General features: G+C 39.9%; 1 non-coding gene across 1 annotated transcript; it reads right to left on the reverse strand.

Moving 5' to 3' along the window:
* Positions 1–2,969: 2,969 nt before the first annotated feature.
* Positions 2,970–3,072, reverse strand: LOC125130203 (U6 spliceosomal RNA). The gene has a single exon (XR_007135698.1). It is a non-coding gene; the product is annotated as a U6 spliceosomal RNA (small nuclear RNA).
* Positions 3,073–8,933: the final 5,861 nt, after the last annotated feature.

Here is an 8,933-nt window from a genome sequence, read left to right on the forward strand (position 1 = left end):
TCTGGGACTATTGGCCTTTTTTGATTAGATGTCCAATGTTTTAAAAATCCTATGTTATGCCCAGTTTTTTAGTGTTTCTGCAGGAGAAGTAGCAGTGTTTCTGGGGAGTTTTCATACATGCACACTCTTAGATCTTACTCTATACATAAATCATGGGCTAGGTCTTGAGAATATGTGTATTTTCAAAGCCCACCACTGAATTCATTGACAAACCTGGTTTATGAAGTACAGATTTATCCTCATTTTATATCAAATGACACCTGACCTGTGTGGGTAAGTTTCAGGTCATGACTAAGACACTGAACCTGGGTCAGTGATTTCTTCTACTTTTCCATATTTGTACAACCAGTGTCTGTGTCTGGTACATTAGTGCTAATGCTGGATGATCATTTTGTTTTAGACATTTCAGTAATGCTTGACATCTAAATAGTCCAAAAGCTTACTGTAACATAAATTGGATTGCTCAATGGAAGTTGGGTGGTTTCTTGCCCTGTGTTAAATATTACATGCTATACCAAATGAGGAAGAGACAATAATAGACAATATATAATCATCTTAACACAGGGAATTCCATCAAAATTTGAATCTGGAGAATTTTTACCAAGATCACTATCATCTTTTGTCTTTCATGTGTTATTGACACCCTTCTAAGATAACACTATCACCATTACACCAGGTGATGGCATTGGTCACTCTTAGACATGTTTTAAAACACAGCTAGGTAATCACTTCCTCATGCTGTCTTCTCATAAAATTCTAGGCAGCTTTAACTGCTCCCACTCCTGAATGCAGTATTTTAGCCTTCTTCAGTCTACTAAGAATGTGCATTTGTATGAATAACACCTGTATCAGTACATTCTTTTGTTAACTTTCCCAGGTAACCGATTTCATTGGAAATTATTGATTTGGAATATCCATTCCTCTTATTCTAGAAATATTAAAAAACCTAGAATATGTGATAATTTACATTACATAATATGAATGTATAATTATAAATGCTTTTATGATTATATAATTTAAATGTACATATAATATGCATTCAGTTTATTTCTTTTTCTCTGGTATTCTGCCTGGGAATATCTGAAAAGCGGATAACTGAGTTATATTAAGTTTAATTAACATTAAACAGCATTAAGTTGGCAAGTCCCGTTTCCTGTGATGCCAAATTTCTGACTTCATGGGTATCTAAACTGGCTTACATGCTGTACAGTAGAAAAAAATTGTATTGGGGAAATAACAATTAAAAAAATAAGTAAATAAACTGGCTTACAAATGGCTGAATCTGTGAGGAGTTGTTTCCAGTTGGGATTGTTTGGTCATGAGCACACCCTGATAATACTGCTATAATTCCATAGGATTTTCTGGGTACCCTCTGACTTTATACCACTGATTTTTAGGGAGTCAAGGAAAATCGCCCTTGGCAGGGCCTAATCCCTCCATGCAAATGTTAACTCAATGAAATTTTATCTCTTTGTTCTTCAGATCATCTTCTAAATTACTCATAGCCTGTCAAATAACATGTAAGTGAAAAATTGGAATTTTGCTGTAGTTCAACAGTCTGGTCTTAAGCTTAAGTGTTTTAACTCTGAGGTTTGACTGACAAGGATTTAAAAGGAAAGGTGGGCTTTGTGTACACACCCAGCCCAAACTAAGACAGTCCCATCAATACCAACAGAAACCTTGACCATCTGCTGATGCAGCGATGAGGAACTCAACTCCTTATAATTGAGGTTCGAAAAAGGGAATATCTTCATATAAGAGCTAAATCAATCCATTGATTAGAAGACTCCTTCCATAGAAGAAGATAATTATGGACTTATTTTTTCTGAAAGAGGCATTAGAAATCATCTAATGCTGTATTTCTTTAATTGGTGAGGAAGGGGAATGATAATCAGAATTATCTGGGGCTGTGAGGAAAGAATGGAGGAGTACTGAGCATATGTAGTTTGACAAACCTCCAAAGAGTTCCTTTTAAACTTTTCCTAATTTACAAATCACTGGTGCAAACAATGCTGTATAGCCCTGGCTACAATTCAAACCACCACCTGGAGATCTTCAAAAATCCCACCATCCAGGTCATTTCACAGACCAAATTAGAATCTCTGGACTGGATGCAAGCACCAGTGTTTTAAAGAATCATATATAAGAGGTTAGAAATCTACAAGACACAGATGGAAGGAAGCTTCTAACACTGAGACTAGGTTAAGTCCCTAGCACACATTTGAGTAGCCACAAAGAGCTACTTCTCTACTTCTCGCCAAACACCTCTCCAACTAAGGGTTACTATACCCTTCGGGGAGTTGTTATCCTTAAACTACCAAGTTTTCTTTAATCATGGTAAGATACACATTAAGTTTACTATCAGCTATTTTAAGGGTAGAGTGCAGTAGTGTTAAGTGTGATTGCATTGCTTTGCAGCAGATCTTTAGAACTTTTTCATCTTGCAAAACTGAAACTCTATACCCATTAAATGCCTATTCTCTATTCCACCCCCTTCCAGCCCCTGGCAACAATGATTTTACTTTCTGTTTCTATGAGTTTGTCTACTTTAGATACCTTGCGTAAGTGGAAATAAGCGTTTATCTTTTGGTGAGTAGCTTATTTCTCTTAGCATAATGTCCTCAAGCTTCATCCATGTTAGAACATGTGACAGGATTTACATTTTTAAAAAAGCTTAATCATATCCCATTGCATGTACATACTACATTTTCTTTATCCATCCATCTGTCCATGGATATTTGTCCATATAATACCTCTAAGCTATTGTGAATCATGCTGCAACGAACTTGGGTGTGCAAATACTCCTTGCGATGCCGCTTTGAATTGTTTTGGATATACACCTGCAGGATTACTGGATCATATGGTATTTCTCTTTATAGTTTTTGAGGCATCTCCATCCTGTTTTCCATAGTGGCTATATCTTTACACAGTGGCTCTTCATTCCTACCAACAGTGTGCAAGTGATTCCAAAATATACGGAACGCTTCATGAATTTGCATGTCATCTTTGTGCAGGGACCATGCTAGTCTTCTCTGTATTGTTCCAATTTTAGTATGCACGCTGCTGAAACAACTACTAAATAAAAGATAATTTTCAGAACTTATTAACAAATCCCACGGAGGTGGCAGACTAAGTCTCATATTTATTTTAAAATGTATGTTTGAATAATTAATTTTATTGTAATGGAAATCAGATCAATGGTCAAGGAAAAGTTACTAATAGGAAGCTTCAAAGCATAGTCCCATACCAGAGCACCATTAGGGAACTTTCTGGAAATGCAGATTCTCAGGCCCTGCCCCAGAAACTTATTGGATCAGAAATTATGCAGTTTGGGTCCAGCAACTTGTGTTTTAAAAGACTTTAGGGTCTACCGACGCATACTAAAGATAGAAACACTCTATATTTTATCATTTTATAGATCTTAAAGATAAACCCTCCAAGCCCCAATACTTTTCTTAGTAATGCTTAAAAGGCCAGTAAGTTTATTCCTTTTTGTTTTATTTTACTTTTTGTTAGTTGTTTGGTTGCCTGGTTGGTGAACCAGCCTTGCTCTTAAGCATCAGTGACTTCAGGATTAAAAGCTCACTCAGATAGTAGTTCGCTCCATAAATTTGTAACTATAGTAACTTCTTAGTCATGCTATATTCTGTAAAATGAGGAGACTGGATCAAAGATGGCAAATATCTGCTTTACATGCCACCACCACTCTTCCAAAGCCCAAGGCGGACATTGCTAATTGATCAGGTTGCTCTATACCTCCTAGTTTAGAGTTTCAGAATCCTTAACACAGCTCTCCCAAAGAATCATGAGATAAAATCCATTTTCTACCAGATAAATCTTCATTGTACTATTTAGCTCTGTCTTTAAATAGTATGGACTCCAAATACTATCAATTCTAGGGTTTCTCTGAGAAGTGTGAGTGTTTTGGGTATTGGCTTGGCAATGATGGGAATTGAATGATTTCTTAGCTTGGCCTCAGCTGCAGTGTTTCCTTCACCCTTCTACTTATGAAGTCTGAACACTGATTCAAACTAGTAGCCTTTGGGTGAAAAAGGAGCACTTTTACTTCTTATTTAATCAAATCTCACAACAACAAGATCTAAATAATCATCTTTTCCAGCACAAAACTAAACATTGTACTCACATAACCAGTGTTCTAGTGCTGACCTAGTATGATGTTCATGAGAAGATCTCCCTCTTGGATTCGATACAAAAGAGTTAAGATTTATTGAGGTTGGAGTTCCCGTCGTGGCGCAGTGGTTAACGAATCCGACTAGGAACCATGAGGTTGCGGGTTCGGTCCCTGCCCTTGCTCAGTGGGTTAACGATCCGGCGTTGCCTTGAGCTGTGGTGTAGGTTGCAAACGCGGCTCGGATCCCGCGTGGCTGTGGCTCTGGCGTAGGCCGGTGGCTACAGCTCCGATTCAACCCCTAGCCTGGGAATCTCCATATGCCGCGGGAGCGGCCCAAGAAATAGCAACAACAACAACAACAGACAAAAGACAAAAAGACAAAAAAAAAAGATTTATTGAGGACCATGCATGTGCAAAAGCTTTGTTAGCCAATTTGCTATTATATCTGACTTATTCAGCTCAAAAACATTTTAATATATACGTAACTACATGGTTTCTGATTTACAAATAAGAAAACTGAGGTTTAGAGAAGTTAAGAAACATAACCAGTCATAAGCTTAAAGGAAGGACCAGCTGTCTAATATACAGGGCTCAGTGCAAAATAAAGATGCAAGGCCTCTTTAGTCGAAACATTATTAAGAATTTCAAGACAAGCGTTCCTGTTGTGGCGCAGCGGAAAAGAATCCAACTACGAACCATGAGGTTGCGGGTTCGATCCCTGGCCTTGCTCAGTGGGGTTAAGGATCCGGCGTTGCCGTGAGCTGTGGTGTAGGTCACAGACGGGGCTCGGATCCCACATTGCTGTGGCTCTGGTGTAGGCCAGCGGCTACAGCTCCAATTAGACCCGTAGCCTGGGAACCTCCATATGCTGCAAGTGTGGCCCTAAAAAGCCAAAAAAAAAAAAGGGAATTTCAAGACAGATACTACAGAGCGTTAAACCAAACACAGGACCTTCTGAGCCATGGGTTCCTGGGCTACTGCACAGGTTATGTGCCCATGAAGCTGGCCCCACTTAATGTCGGCACTTATTCCAAAACCTATGTCACTTTTCTATTTGATCATATATGAGAGCCAAGTGATTTTGTGAAAACTAAGGGTTAGAATAGAAAATAATGCTTCTGGGTACATTATGGAGAATTTTTCTTGAAGCAATCACAAACAAGCCCCTGTGGCTATGTGTGTATAAGCCAGAGGGTGACATAATCTTGGAATCAAACAGAAATGCCATGAAACCCTTTTCAGTAGGTACAACCTGATAAAAATAAATGTTGAAATTCATTGCTTCACTTTCTTTTCTTCCATCTTGATAATTCCAAGACCCCCAGCATGGTTCTCTTAGACCCAGTGGGGTCTTGGATGAATGGATTTATCCAGCAGTTCATTAAGTGATGATGAAAAGGAAGCAGAACTTTGAAAGCAGGAACCATGTAGACCCCACATAGAAAAGCTATAATAACAGTGTTCCTGTCAAAAGCCCAGAGGGCAGTCCAGCCAAGAGCTTAGAAGCAGCTGTGATAGGTGTGATGCCCCAAGAAGTGTGGTGAGAGTGGGAATTCAGGGCAGATGCAGCACAGATTGACAGGAGTTCACGTGAGAACCTGTTCCCACATCCTCCCACCACGAGATGTGCAGGGGACCAGGCAAGAAGAAAAGAAGAAAGAGTGGCCTGGGCTCTGCACCTATGCAGGTCATGGTTGGGGCTCAAGTTGTCCTTTTGAATTTCACCCTCCTAGGACCTTAGTGTGACAGTTATTTATAAAGCCACAATTATCCTATAATGTTTGTCTGAAAATCTACCTGCTTCTGCCTCTGCCATTCTGAGAATGATGGAAACTGAATCATTAGCAGTTGTCCCAGTGTCACAGGTGACTTTGTCACCATCTTTACCACATCACTCCACATTTTGTTCTACTTCAAGACTGGTGGGTGGGCTATAACTGACAGAAGACTCTAAACTATCATCTTATTAAACACACGTTTAAACTAGGGCTGCATGACTTCATAGGTTTAGGGCAAGGGTTAAGAAATATCTAATTTTACCAGATGCAAATTTGCAAAGGTGATGAGAGTCAAAAAATCCTTATTATTCAATAAGGGATCTTACCGAGAATTCCAAAGCATCTTAAGGCTTTAACATCTTTTAAAAATCACTTCTCTTCAGGTCCGTGTATTGTCTGATCTTATTATGATTAGACAGACCCAGGCTAGCATCTCAATCTTGTCACAAGCTGTGTGACCTTGGTCTAATTACTCAAGGACGATGTAAAAATTAAATGAAATAGGCCAAGTGCAAGGGTTTGGTAGAGTCTATGTTCTATTGCAGCTTATCAAATAATATTTGCTCAATGAGAAATTATTACAATCTATAAATGGAAAAATGATCTTTTTTCCTTCTCTTATATATCCTCATTCCAGAGTCATCTAAGACAGAAATATGAAACGAACACTGTATTTATTCTTACGTAGAAACTTATAGTTTATAAAATGAGATATTATCTCATTTAATCCTCATAAAAAGTTCTTGAGAGACAGTTTACAAAGTGGTTGTCATTTTCAGACAACTTACAGAATGGGAGAAAATAGTTTCAAATGATGCAACTGACAAGGGCTTAATCTCTAGAATATACAAGAAACTTACACAGCTCAATAGCAAAAAAGCCAACACCACAATTGAAAAATGGCCAAAAGTCCTGAAGAGACTTTTTCCCAAGGAAGATGTGCAGATGGCCAACAAGCACATGAAAAAATGCTCAACATCACTGATTATTAGAGAAATGCAAATCAAAACTACCATGAGATACCACCTCTCACCAGTAAGAATGGCCATCATTAATAAGTCCACAAAGAACAAGTGCTGGAGGGGGTGTGGAGAAAAGGGACCTGTCCTGCACTGTTGGTGAGAATTTAACCTGGTACAACCACTATGGAGAACAGTATGGAGGTACCTTAGAAAACTATACATAGAACTACCATATGGAAAAGCCTCTCGAGGTGTGACCTGGAGCCCACTCACTCTGAAGATGGCAGAATAGAAGGACTGGAGCTCAACTTCTCTCCTAAAAACAACAAAATTCACAACTAAAGACTGAGCACTCTTCACCCAAATGGACCAGAAACCTTAAAAAAGATATCCTACTCCAGAAGAAAAAGAGGAGGCCACATCAAAAGGGGGGGGGTGATTTCGTGATATAAACAACCCCATACCTCCTGGGTGGGAAGCTCCACAGACTGGAAACTAACTGGTTCACAGAGACTCACCTACAGGAGTGAGAGTTCTGAGCCACACATCAAACTCTCACGAGTGGGGATCTGGCACTGGGAGAAAGAGCCCCAGAGCATCTGGCATTGAAGGCCAGTGGGGGCTTGTGCACAGGATCTCCGCGGGACTGGGGGAAATGGAGACCCCATTCTTAAAAGACACACACAGACTTTCACGTGCACTGGGTCCCAGGGCAAAGCAAAGTCTCCATAGGAATCTAGGTCAAACCTGACCGCAGTTCTTGGAGGATTCCTGGGAAAATAGGGGTGAACGTGGCTTGTTGTAAGGGAAGGACATTGAAAGCAAAGCTTTCGGGAATATTCAGCAGCTGCCTGTCTCTGGAGGTGGCCATTTTGGGAAAATATGGCCCCACCCATCCGTCAGTGCTGAGAAGCTGCAGGGCAAACAACAAATCAGGTGGGATCACAGACCCGCCCCTGAGTAAACAGGCTACCTAAAGACCCCTCAAGCACACAGCTGCCTCTAATCCCATCCAGAGACTAAGCCCCACCCACCAGAGGGATAGGAATCGGCTCCACCTACCAGGGGCAGGCATCAGCCCTTTCCATCAGGAAGCCTACAGCAAGCCCCCCATACCGACTTCAGCCACAGGGGGGCAGACACCAAAAGTAAGAGATGCTACAACTCTATTATCTGTAAAAAGGTTACCACACCAAAAACCTATAAAAATGAAAAGACAGATAACTATAACTCAGATGAGGGAAAAAGGAAAAACCACAGAAAAACAGCTAAGTGAGGAGGAGATACTTAGCCTCCAGAAAAAAGACTTTAGATTGTTGATGCTGAAGATGATGCAAGACATTGGAAATAAACTGGAGGCAAAGATGGATAACTTACAGGAAACACTGACCAAAGAGATACAAGATATAAAACTTAAACAAGAAGAGATGCAAAATACATTAACGGAAATAAAAAATTCACTAGAAGCAGCTAACAGCAGCATACAGGAGGCAGAAGAACGAATAAGTGAGATGGAGGACAGATTAGTGGAAGTTACGGATGCAGGACAGAAAAGAGAAAAAAGATTGAAAACAAATGAAGAGAGTCTCAGAGAACTCTGGGACAATGGTAAACGCACCAACATCTGTATTATAGGGGTGCCAGAAGGAGAAGAGAGAGAGAAGGGGACAGAAAAAATATTCTAAGAGATAATAGCCGAAAACTTGCCTCACATGAGAAAGGAACCATTCACTCAAATCCATGAAGCACAATGAGTACCATATAAAATAAACCCAAGGAGGAACACTCCGAGACATATTAATCGAACTGGCCAAAATTAAAGACAAAGAGAAAATATTGAAAGCAGCTAGGGAAAAGAAACAAATAACATACAAGGGAACCCCATTAAGGTTATTGGCAGATTTTTCAACAGAAACTCTGCAGGCCAGAAGGGAGTGGCATGATATACTTAACGTGATGAAAGGAAAAAGGCCTCCAACCAAGATTACTCCACCCAGCAAGGCTCTCATTCAGATTTGAAGGAGAAATCAAAACCTTCATAGATAAGCAAAAGCTGAGAAA

Source organism: Phacochoerus africanus, chromosome 6 (genome assembly GCF_016906955.1).
Source record: "Phacochoerus africanus isolate WHEZ1 chromosome 6, ROS_Pafr_v1, whole genome shotgun sequence".
Lineage (NCBI taxonomy): Eukaryota > Metazoa > Chordata > Mammalia > Artiodactyla > Suidae > Phacochoerus > Phacochoerus africanus.